The following is a 12,981-nucleotide window of genomic DNA, read 5'->3' as shown; positions in this document are numbered from 1 at the left end:
TCTAAAAACAGAGCTTCAAAATAGAAAAGCAAAAACTGATAGAATTAGGAGAAATAGGAAAATCCGCATTTATAGTTCAAGACTTCAACACTCCTCTCTCAGTATCAGATAGAGCAAGTAAATGGAAAATCAGAGAGGATGTGGAAGACATGAACAACGCTATCAACCAGCTTGACCTAACTAACATGTATAGAACACCCTACACAAGAGTAGAATATATGGTTTTTTTCCCCAGGCGCACATGGAACACTCATCCTGATAGATCATATTCTGGACCATAAAACAAATCCCAACAAATTTAACAGGATTGAAATCATACAAGTATGTTCTCTGGCCTCAAGAAGATTAAACTAGAAGTAAATAACAAGGATATCTGGAAAATTCTTAAACGTCTGGACATTAAAAATGTACTGCTAAGTATTCATACATCAAAAAAGAAATCATCAGAGAAATTAGAAAATATTTAATAGAATGAAAATGAAAGCAGAATATATCAACTTTGGTGGATGCAAACTAGTATCATAGTTCTCTCACGTGTGTTCTCTCTCCCCTGCAAACAGTTTGTATATAAAAAAAGAACGATCCACTTCTAGTTGGCTAAATACTTCTATAAAACCATCTTGTCATAGTTGCTTTTACTGAGAGGAAGCAGGGAGACTGAATTTGACTAGTGATTCTTTTTCTCTAATTTTTTTTTCAAGTTCTCTTGATACCAACAATCTGTTTGTACTGCCACTGATAAGGTTGTTCCTACATTTGCACTTAAGGTGGGGCTAACAGGGGAAGAGGACCCTCGCTGGAATGCAGACCACTGTGTGGGCACAGCAATACCCAGCAAGCCTCTACGGGATGACGAGAGGGTCAGGGGACTCCTGCCTTCTCTCGACAACTCGGCCCTGTAAGTGATCCCTTTCCCAATGAAGTCTACTCCTTAACCCATTCTAGATGATGTGGAATTCATCCACAACCTTGACACACGACAGGTGGGCACCAGCGATGGACACATCTCACCAAATACTATTTGTACCTTCTCTCCTTTCCTTCCTCTGTTTTTCCCAGAGGTTTGTCTATTAGTCATTTTTAAAGAATCAGCGCTTAGTTTTGCCGATCATCCCTACAATTTCTTCTTTCTATGGAGATGGGAGGATGCTGGTGGTGGTTTGGTTTGGTGCTGTAGTTGTTTGGTTTGTTGGTTAGTTGGTTTTCAGTTTCCCTCCCACTCCATTCCACCCGCCTCTCAGTTCCCCTCACCAGTGGCAACTAATGTGCTTATATGAGGAACTACATACATTTATCAATCACACTTATATAGTTTTAACTCCTTTTTATAAAAGAGCAACATACTGTGCACACTGTCCCACCCATTATATATTTCACTTAATAATATATTTTGGAGATCATAATGAACCACTACAAATGAGATTCCTCATTCTTTTTAATAGTTACAAATAGTATTTGTATTTTATGGATGTTTGCTACAATGGACTCAATCTTTTGCTTTTATAACTACTGCAATTAATAGCATTTTTCATACATAATTTTGCTGTATCTATAGAAGAAATTAGGAGAAATAAAACTGGCAGATCAAAAGGTATACACTTTTGTTATTTTATTAGATATTGCCAAATTGTCCTCCGTAGACGTTATACCAGTTTGCACTGCTGCTTGCAATGTGTGAGACGATCTGTTTCATCACACCCTAAACACAGGCTAACCCAGTGTTTAATCAATTTATTGGGTCGTTACCAACCTGATAATTTTTAAATGGTATTTCAGTTTAAAACTGCATTTCTGGGAATTCGCTGGCAGTCTAGTGGTTAGGACTCCGCGCTTTCACTGCCGAGGGCATGGGTTCAATTCCTGGTCAGGGAACTAAGATCCTGCAAGCCATGTGGTGTGGCCAAAATAATAATAATAATAAAATTTTTTTAAAACTGTATTTCTTTCTATACTAGTGAAATTGAACATTTTCTGTGAATGTCCATTCATTTGCTTGACCATTTTTTCTAAGAGTTCTTGTCTTTTTCTTATTGATTTGTAGAGGTTCTTTATGCATTAGGAAAATTAGGGCCTTAGTCTATAATATGAGTTGCAAATACTTTCCTCTAGTTTTGTTATTTATATTTTAACTTTTCTTGCAAATAAATAAAGCCCTCTTGGTGGACTCTTCCCTATATAATTATGTACTACCCCCTTTTTATTCTCATTAATTCTTTATGTCTAAATTTTATATGGTCTGATTTAATATTGCTACTCCGGCTTTCTCTTGGTTAGTAATCACCCAGTATATCTTTTTCCATCCTTATGTTTACAACCTCCACAATCATCTTTCCACTCAGCCTCTTGTAATCAGCATATAACTGGATTGTATATTCCTTTTTAAATCTAACCTGTGAGTTGTTTAATAGATGAGTTTATCTACTCTCATTTATTGTGATTAGCAATAAATTTGGACTTATTTTTACCATATTTTATTGTGTTTTCTGTTTATCAACTGTATGTTTACCCAGGGCTGCTCTAACAAATTACTACAAACTTCAAAAAACAGAAATTTATTTTCTCACAGTTCTGGAGGCCCGAAGTCTGAAATCAAGGTGTTGGCATGGCTGAGTTCCTTCCAGAAACTCTGGGGGAGATTCATTCCTTGCCTCATCCAGCTACTGGTGGCTACTGGCATCCCTAGACTTGTGCTGCATCACTCCCGTCCTGCCTCTGTCTTCATATGGACCATCAAACTCCTCGCCCTGTGTGCCTCTGGACAGTTATCACTGGGTTTAGGGCACACCCAGATAATTGAGGATGATCTCATCTAGGGATCCTTAATTTAATTACATGTGCAGAGACCTTTTTTTGCAAATAAGGTTGCATTCACAAATTCCAGGGATTAGGACAAGGACATATCTTTGGGGGATGGGACTATCATCAAGTCCTTCCTTATTATTATATTTTTTAAATTTATTAATTTATTTATTTATATTTTTGCTGTGCTGGGTCTTCGTTTCTGTGTGAGGGCTTTCTCTAGTTGTGGCGAGCGGGGGCCACTCTTCATCGCGGTACTCGGGCCTCTCACTATCGCGGCCTCTCTTGTCGCGGAGCACAGGCTCCAGACCGCGCAGGTTCAGTAGCTGTGGCTCACGGGCCTAGTCGCTCCGCCGCATGTGGGATCTTCCCAGACCAGGGCTCGAACCCGTGTCCCCGGCATTGGCAGGCAGATTCTCAACACACTGCGCCACCAGGGAAGCCTAAGTCCTTCCTTATTCTTTTCTTGGCTTTTTTAAATTTTTTGGCTCTTTTCTTGACTAATGTCAGGTTGATAAAGGTTTATCTTTTACCTCTGATGTTCAGAAGCTATGGCTATTTACATTAATTTTGGTAAGTGTCCTAATTTTAACATATAGATAGCCATAAAATTTCTAATAAAAAATCTAATCTTTTAAGTATTCTGTCCTTTCACAAAGTAGACCCCAAAATTAGCATACTGTCATTTCCCATTGAATAACCCCCAGCCCCAATCCTCTTTGTTATTTTGTCTAGAACACTGGTGTCCAAAAATTCAAAATAACCAATAAATAAAACTTTGAGCATAACAGCTGCAATGTATGTTTTTGTTTATTTATAATTTATGTACATGCATCACTTAACATATTACATAAATTATAAAATATATACAAAAATATTTTTAAAAAGAAATAGAATATAAAGTAAAATTCTAATATTTTTCTGAACACCAAGAGATCATTTTGCTAACCCTCTGGGTGCATGCACCCCATTTTGGATCCCACTGTTGAGAGACTTATTTTACTTTCAAAATAACACATAAAGTATATTAACAAGAAACTTACTGTCAATTAAAAATTACATTTACCAAAATATTTTACAAAATTCAACAATTACCGTTGCTTCTTTTTTTTAAATAAACTTATTTATTTATTTATTTTTATTTTTGGCTTCATTGCTGCGAGCAGGCTTTCTCTAGTTGCGGTGAGCAGAAGGTACTCTTCGTTGAGGTGTGTGGCCGTCTCACTACAGTGGCTTCTCTTGTTGCGGAGCATGGGCTCCAGGCACCGGGCTTCAGTAGTTGCGGCACGTGGGCTCAGTAGTTGTGGCTCACGGGCTCTAGAGCACAGGCTCAGCAGTTGTGGCGCCCGGAATTAGTTGCTCCGCGGCATGTGGGATCTTCCTGGGCCAGGGCTTGCATTGGCAGGCGTATTCTTAACCTCTGCGCCACAAGGGAAACCCTACCATTGCTTCTTTTTTCCTACACCTTCCCTCTCAGTTTGCCTTCATTTAGTAATTAGTCTTCTGGTTTTCCAGTAGATATATTTTGAGACTTTCAGACTTTTCTTTTTTTGTGTCTGCACCATAGAATCATCTCTACTGTCTCTCTTTGACTTTTAATTTGCAAGTATTTGTTCTTTTTTTCTAATTCTACTTTCAATATAGCAGTGTAGTGAAGTGATTAAGCGCTATGGAATCAGATTGCTACTCTGTTTTTGAATTCTTGCTCTACCGATGATACCCTGTGAGAAGCTGGGCAAGTTATTTCACTGTGGTTTCCTCATTTGTGTATGATAATAATAATATTCGTACTTCATGGGATTATCGAGCTGATTAGATGAAATTTAATGGCTTACTATGTTTAAAGCATCAAGATTTGTGCCTGGCACTTATTAAGTACTTAATACAGTTAGCTATTTATATTTCTAATTTTGCTGAATTGAAGTCAGAAAATGTAGTTGGTTCTCTCTCTCTCTCTCTTTCTCTGTCAAGTGGAAAATTTTATTGACATTTTTCTGTGGTTTGATTTGTAAAGAATTCTGTGGGTATATTCTTGTGTATTTGGTTTGCAGAATAAAGAGCTGCAAGCAAAGCCAAGATCAGCTCTCCCTTAAGGACTAGAAAAACTGGACAAAATATTTTTTATGTATTTTAAGGTATTAGAAAGCTATCAAAGTTACTGGGCTCAAATCCTGGGGATCAATAGGAGAATAGGTAAATACAACTAGGAATATATCCATAAAATGGAAAAATTATGCAGTATTAAAATGGAGCAACTAGATCTGTATGTACCAACATGGATAAATTAAAAAACATTAAGTGAAAAGTACAAGATGCAAAATATTATATGCAGTCTGATATTAATTATGTAAAACATCATACAGGTACTATATATTTTCTGTGAATACAAATATTTGAATAAAAAAAGGTTTAGGTCTGGAAGGAAAAATACTAAATTCTTGAGTTTGGATAACTTGGGTGTGAGGGAGAGGGATTAGAGAGTGGGAATGTTACCAAAGGGGATTTAGTGTGAACAGATAGGCAAAATGTGGTCTATACATACAATGGAATATTATTCAGCCTGAAAAAGGAAGGAAATTCTGACATATGTGACAATATGGATGAACCTTGAGAAAATTATGCTAAGTGAAATAAGCCAATCACAAAATGACAAATACGTAGATTCCACTTATATGAGGCTCTTAGAGGAGTCAAATTCATAGAGGCAGGAAGTAGAAGGGTGGTTGTCAGGGGCTGGGGGAGGGAAGAAATGGAGAGTTGTTGTTTAATAGATATAGAGGTTCAGTTTTTTTTTTTTTTTAAAGCTTTTTTTTTTTTTTTTTTAATTTTTATTTATTATATTTATTTTTGGCTGTGTTGGGTCTTCGTTTCTGCGCAAGGGCTTTCTCTAGTTGCGGCAAGCGGGGGCCACTCTTCATCACGGTGCGCGGGCCTCTCACCGTCGTGGCCTCTCTTGTTGCGGAGCACAGGCTCCAGACGCGCAGGCTCAGTAATTGTGGCTCACAGGCCTAGCTGCTCTGCGGCATGTGGGATCTTCCCAGACCAGGGCTCGAACCCATGTCCCCTGCATTGGCAGGCAGATTCTCAACCGCTGCGCCACCAGGGAAGCCCAGAGGTTCAGTTTACAAGATGAAAAGAGCTATGAGGATGAATGATGGTAATGGCTGCATATTATGAATGTACTTAATACCAATGAACTGTACTCTCAAAATGATTAAGATGGTAAATTTTATGTTATGTGCATTGAGCAACAATTTTAAAAATTTTTTAAAGGACTTAGCAGTATCTATAATATTTTAATTTTTTTAAAACTAAACAATTTTTAAAAGACTAAAATGAAAATAGAATAAAACAGGTAATTATGTTACACTTAGCTAACCTATAAAGTGCTGTTAGAAGCAAAAAAGAGGGCACGACAAAATGTACCCTAATGGGATTTGGATATACCATCAGGTTATGGGGGCCATAGGGAGGGGCCAGCGGAACCTGATGTCTGCTTATTAACGACAGCTACATATGTGAGGACTTGTTATATGCGTTATTTTCTGTATATCCAAGGCTCTGGGTTCATTATCTCATTTAATTCTCACGGCAGACTTTTGAGTTAGGTATTATTTTTATGACAGATGGAAAATCTAAAGATCAGTGAGTATAAATAATTTGTCAAAGTGACAAAGCAAGTAAGCAGTGGAGCTATAATTTGTATCCAGGTGTGTCCAACCCCAGCCTCCTAACCTCTCTGCTACAATTTTGGTTTTCTTGTAAACTGAAGTAAATGTCCATACACCTATCATGGCATTAAGATATAATCCAGGGGACTTCACTGGTGGTTCCGTGGCTAAGGCTCCATGTTCCCAATGCAGGGGGCCCCGGTTTGATCCCTGGTCAGGGAACTAGATCCCACATGCCGCAACCAAAAGTTTGCATGCCTCAACTAAAGATCCTGCATGTGGCAACGAAGATCCCGCATGCCACAACTAAGACCCGGTGCAGCCAAATAAATAAACATTTTTATTAAAAAAAAAAAAAAGATATAATCCAAAGCAATAGCTATGGAAGAATATGTGAGATATTTGTTCATTAACATGACTGTGTCCTTAGACCCAGAAAGATGAAACTTGTAGATGCCTGCCCTCTGAGACTTAAACCAGTAAAAAGAAATCTTTAATGGATGAGAGTAGCTAGCTAAAGAATTCACTTTAGGGAACAGATCAAAGTCAGAAGAGACAAGTGCATGTAAACTTCAATCAAGATGTCTAGAGTGAAGTTGCATGAAGGCATAATTGATGAGAGCGATTTGGATTTTTAAATGTTTATATTCTTTGATGCAGTGATTCTACTTTTTGGAATCTATACTAGAGGCATAATACTAAATACTTAAAAGAGCTTAGTCCATAAATACATTCACCATAAAATGATTGATAATAGTAAAAATGAAAGTCAATCTAAATATCTAACACTAGTATAATGGTCAGGAAAATGAAATCCCCATATGATAGAAATTATGAGCCTCACATACACATACACACATATATGAAGAGTTTGTTATTGTTAAACAACTTGTGTTGTCTATATTGTTATACATGTGTAAAAGACAAATGCAAATTACATGAGGAATTCCAATCAGAGCCAGGGTGGCCCTCCTGCTAACAAATACAGAGAGATACTGCATAACAGATAATAATATTAGAAATATGTAGTTGAGGAAGGAAATTAATAAAAAGCAATTTTATGGTAAAATAATAGGAATTAATAAATAATAGGAAATTTTCAAGTCCCAGAAACAAATAGGGAAACCAAAGCCATCAGGTAAAGAAGGTGAAACTAGGGCCATCAGTGGAGTGTTGGACCTGGAGATAGACCCTTAGGGTCCAGGGTTGGGGCTTTAATATCCACATGGGGATGGAAATGAGGCTTCAGGTGCATGAAAATCAGGGACCTTATTTTGACCTAATTCCCTCTAAAACAGAGGCTAAAGCAAGGAGGAAAGAGTTCAAGCCTTATATGGGGTATTAGTCAAGGTTCTCCAGAGAAACAGAACTGATAGGATGGGGATTTATATAAAAAGTGATTTATTTTAAGGAATTGGCGATTGCAATTATGAGCTGACAAGTCCAAAATCTGCAGGGTGGGCGAGCAGGCTGGAGGCCCAGGGTAGGGTTGATGCTGCATTTCACTCCAAAGGCTGTCTGCTGCAGAAACCTCTCCTGCTCAAGAGAGGTCAGCCCTTTGTTCTATACAGACCTTCAGTTGATTGGATGAGGCCCACCCACATTATGGGGGAGAGTCTGCTTTCCTCAAAGTCCACTGATTTACATGTTTATTTCATCCCCCAAATGCCCTCACAAATATATAAATTTATCTCGTCACAGAATAATGTTTAATCACATGACTGAGCACCATGGTCCAGGCAGGTTGAAGCATAAAATTAACCATTACATTTGGGACGTGCGCACAGAGGGCAGCAAGGCTGAGAAAAGGAGAGGTGAAGCAAGGAAATGTGAGCACGTGTGAAATGGTGCGTTGTCCTTCTGGCTGACACTTTATGCTAAGCCTCAAAGATCACAGAAGGTTACTCAGCAAGCCTGTCTGGCTGGCATATGGTTCTTCTCCCAACAGGCTGCAAAGAGACATGATAGCCATGGGAGGGGGAGGAAGGGGAATTTATCTGCCAATCTCCCTCTCATCTCTTGCTTTTGATTAGTGAAATTTCAGTCCACAGGAAGTTAATAGTGAAATTTCAGTCCACAGGGAGTTAATAGTGAAATTTCAGTCCACAGGAAGTTAATAGTGAAATTTAGTCCCACAGGAAGTTAATAGTGAAATTTCAGTCCACAGGGAGTTAATAGTGAAATTTCAGTCCACAGGAAGTTAATAGTGAAATTCCCGTCCACAGGAAGTTAACTCCCCAACGCCCCCTGGGGTTGTCAGGTGGCTCTTTCTGCAGTGAGAGTCAGTGTGAGGTTTCATCCAAGTCAGGATGTCGTGGGAGGAGCCAGAAACTCTGTGTTCATGGATGTTCAGCCTGACTGTCTGGTGGCAGTCAAGGTGAAGGACTTACTGTTCCCAGAGAAAGTGATGGTCAGCCCCTGGTAGTGTCAGCAGAGGCCAGGAGGCTGTCGGTACCGAGGAAATCTGAGGGTGAACATAGATTTGAATCAAATATAACCCAGCCCTTGCACCACTCAGAGTCACTCATTCCCATTGTATTGACTCCCATAGTACATTGTAGGGACTCTATTTCTTGTGAGTACAAGATGCTCTCACTCCTTCCCCAAGCAGGAGGCATGGGGTCCAATCAGTCACAGAGTCCCTTAAGGTGGTGGCCAGTTGCAATCCCCTGGAAGAATTCAGATACAAGAGTCAGAAACAGGAGTTTTTGCTGTTGCACCTGGTCCCAGGTTATAACTGATAATCATCATCTCTCTCCTCCACCACCCATTCTAAATGTCCCTTATCTCCTGACCACATTTAGGCTGGTCCAGATTGATTGCCAGGTAGTGTAACCCAGACCTTCAGGCTCCTTTTCTTCCTGCCCTTGGTGGGTTGTAGTTGCTGTGATTCCCATGATTATTCCCATGGTAATGTAGTTGCTGTAATTCCTGTGTTATTATAGGAGATAGGAGTACTAAGAGACACCCAAATCAACACCCTGAGTTCTGGAAATTCTCTTTGCTGCTCCCTTGCATAGAAGCAATCCTAGTTCCTCATGCCAATCAGGATTGATCACCCAACCAGCACAATAAGTCCTTCCTTTGCTTCCTGGTCCACTGTGGCCAGGTAGAAAAGTGGCCAGATGATATCTACCACTTCTGATTTGGGGGGGCCCATTCTCAGAAAGGTCACATTCCTGTTAGGTGACCCTTTCTTTCCATACAGCTACCTCCTCTGGGTTCCAGTAGCTGCTCCCTGCCCTTGCCCCTTTATAATAGGCAGAATAATGGCACCCAAGGATGTCCATCTCCTAATTCCCAGAACCTGTGAGAATATTAGTTTATATGGCAAGGGGAGGATTAAGGTTGCAGATGGAACTAAGGTTGCTGATCATTTGGCTTTAAAATAAGGAGGTTACCCTGGATTATCCAGGTTGGCCCAGTGTCATCACAAGGATGCTTTAAAAGTGGAGGAGAGAAGCAGAAGAGTCAGAAGTGGGGAAATGACATCATTGGAAAGCCAGCCATTGCTGGCTTTGAAGGTGGAAGGGGGCTGGGAGCCAAAGAATGTGCAAAAGTCAAGGAAACCATTCTTCCTTAGAACTTCCCAGCCCTGTTAACACCTTGATTTTAGCCCAGTGAGATCCACTTCACACTTCTGACCCCTTAAAAATGTGAGATAATACATTCGTATTGTTTTAAGACACTAGATTTGTGATAACTTTTTACAACACCAACAAATATATCCCTTAGCATCACTGCAGGCCCAAGGGCACTGCACCATCCTAGTTGGTTTCCTAAACCCCTTAAACCTTTGAGGGGTGTTTAATAAAAAGACTGTTTACAATTACCCAGTTTGAGTTATTACCCATTTCCTGCTGAGACTCTAAACTGATACTGAGCCCAAAGCATCATTGCCAGGATTTGAGTATCCTCAGACACAGGAAGGGAGAACAAACTTGTCCAAAGAATTAAAGGGGCAGCTAATTAAGTTTCTTGCTGAGGTGTCCTAAAGGCACCCGTGAAAAGCTTAGCCCTCAGGTGGCCAGTGAACCTAATTTCACTCACCCCTCTCCTCCAAGTCTCCCACCTCTCTTCTTGCAATCTCAAGGAAAGAACCCTGGACTAGGAATCGGGAGTTCTGGTTTATAATCTGGCCTTTCCCATTGAGCGTCTTTGGGAAGAGCAGCTAATTCCTCTGCGCCATGACTATTTCATCTGTTAAAAGGTGAGCTTGGAGTCAAAGTCCCTCAGCAAGCCATTCCATCTCTGACATTATTAATCTGTATAATTTCATATTACCCTGAACGTTCCATCCTCTCCCCTGTGACCCACGGGACTTCAGGTATCATTGCCGAAGTCCTCCTGGCAGCATTAGTTGGGCTGTGCTGCAATAACCAGCCTTCCATGGTTTGGAGAACAGGGTGTTGATTTCTTTCACATGTGTCACTCCAGGGCAGTTCCAGGTCAGAAAGGCTGGGTTGAGAACGGGGGTGGGAGTTCTGCTCCATAAAGTCACTCGGGTACCCAGACTAATGGCAACTCTTGTCATCTTCAACACGGCGATTTCACCATTGTTGTGGTTGTTTCCATCTCAGTCAACCAGACAGGGGAAAAGGAGCAAGGAGGAGAACTTGTTGGAGTGTTTTACGGGCCAGGACTGGAAATAGCAGATGTCACTTCTGCTCCCATTCCTTCATTTAGAACTCAGTCACATGGCCACACCCAACTGCACGGCAGATAATATTGCCGGGAGCCTAAGAAAGAAAGAATCAGTGGATTTTGGTGAACAACTGGGTGTCTCTGCCACAAAAGCTCACATGGAACTCTTTCATCTGTCAACTCAGACTCCTCTGAAGAGCCCAAGAACACTTACCCAGCTGGCTCCTACCTCCCTCTCTGATCTAATCTAATCTAATCTAATCTCCAGCCACCGACCACCAATCACTCCATCCTTGTCTCAAGGGCCTTCCTTGGATTCCTGAATCCCACGAAGCACTTGCATTATCCCTTCATTCCACCTCGAACACTACTCTCACCAGGACGGCTCTTCCTCGTCATTTACATATTGGCTCCCACATCCCTTCCACAGAGACCCTTTCATGACCATCCTATGTAATGTTATCCCCACCTCCAGAGACTTCTATGACATTGTCCTGTTGAGAAATATGGCTGAGACTTTCCAGAATTGAAGGAATACACCAAATATCAAGCAACATGATTAAAGACGAATGCTCACCTCTGCTGGAGACATCAGAGTGCAATTACAGGGCATCAGAGAGGAAGAACAACTTGAAAGAACTTCAAAAGTATTACCTCAGCAAAAAAGAAAATGAACCAGAATGGAAGAATAGAACGCAAGAGGCAGTAATGGGCCAAAAGAGCAATAAAACACATTGGCAAATCTAATCTTTGACTGATGGTAAATCGTAACTATTGAGAGGTTAAAAGCATACAAGAATTTAAATACTAGACAACTATAATGTAGAATTTAAGAGGAAAGATTGCAGAGGGAAATTAAGTCATGTTACATCTTTAGTGGAGGAGAAGGATCATCATTTTTATTAACTTTTGACTTTTATAGAAAAATATAGTTAGGTATGCACATTTTTAAAGTTTTACCTAACCGCAAAAATGGATGTATAAATAGAAGTCACTACTTCTGATCAGTGAAAGAGACAAGAAAACTTCATTAATCCAACAAAAGGCAAGAATGGAGAAAAGAAAAAGAGAAACAGGGGAGAAAAGGCTGGTAAAGAAAAAACGTCTAAATACATCAGATATTGCAAAAAATGCAATCAAACTAAACTCACCTATTTAAAAATGGGGTGTCTCAGATCAGCTTTTTGTTTTTTAAATCCAGCTCAATGCTGTTTAAAGAGACAAGCCTTAAATGAAGTGCCTCAGAAAGGTCGAAAACAGAAAGCTCATCTACCCTTTTGGCTTCAACCATGACCTCCATGGGAATGATCCGCGTGGAAACCACACCATCACCAGAATCTGCAGCAACAGGTTAACAGGGATAAGCCCATTGTTAGTGGAGGGCAGGGCAGGAAAGGCCAATGACCTGAAAAGTGTGTGAGTCAGTTCAGATCGTGCTTTCTTTTCTGATCAGAGAGTGTAGCAACATGAAAAGCATTGCTGAGGATGGACAATTGATAATGGTCTGTAAAGAAAATGACAAGCACTAGTAAAAATCCATCTCCAGCAGCATGGGAGACAATTTATCACAGCAGTTAGGATGTGAGCTTTGTCTCGTCTGGGTGTAAGCTTCCTCCCGAGTTTTAGGAATAACTTAGCAAGTTGTTTATCCTCTCCAAGCCTGTTTCTTCACCCATGGAATAAAGACGGTGATGCCACCTCTCTGAGTTTGGGGGAAGGCTAAATTAGATGACAGTGCCTGGACATGGTAAGCCTTCAGCAAACTGCCGCTATTGCTGATTACCAAGACAAAGACTGGCTATAACACAGTAGTGCCACCCTCAGGGTTAAATACCTCAGGGGTCACCTCAGCCAGGACTTAGTTCTC

General features: G+C 40.3%; 1 protein-coding gene across 1 annotated transcript in view; it reads right to left on the bottom strand.

The window, feature by feature from the left end:
- LOC118889884 (dehydrogenase/reductase SDR family member 2, mitochondrial-like) overlaps positions 1-12,981 on the bottom strand; it is a 64,100-nt gene that overhangs the window by 32,063 nt on the left and 19,056 nt on the right.

The sequence above is a fragment of the Balaenoptera musculus genome, chromosome 2, assembly GCF_009873245.2.
Source record: "Balaenoptera musculus isolate JJ_BM4_2016_0621 chromosome 2, mBalMus1.pri.v3, whole genome shotgun sequence".
NCBI lineage: Eukaryota > Metazoa > Chordata > Mammalia > Artiodactyla > Balaenopteridae > Balaenoptera > Balaenoptera musculus.
Note: the sequence above shows the minus strand (reverse complement) of the source record. Positions and strands in the feature narration are given on the sequence as shown.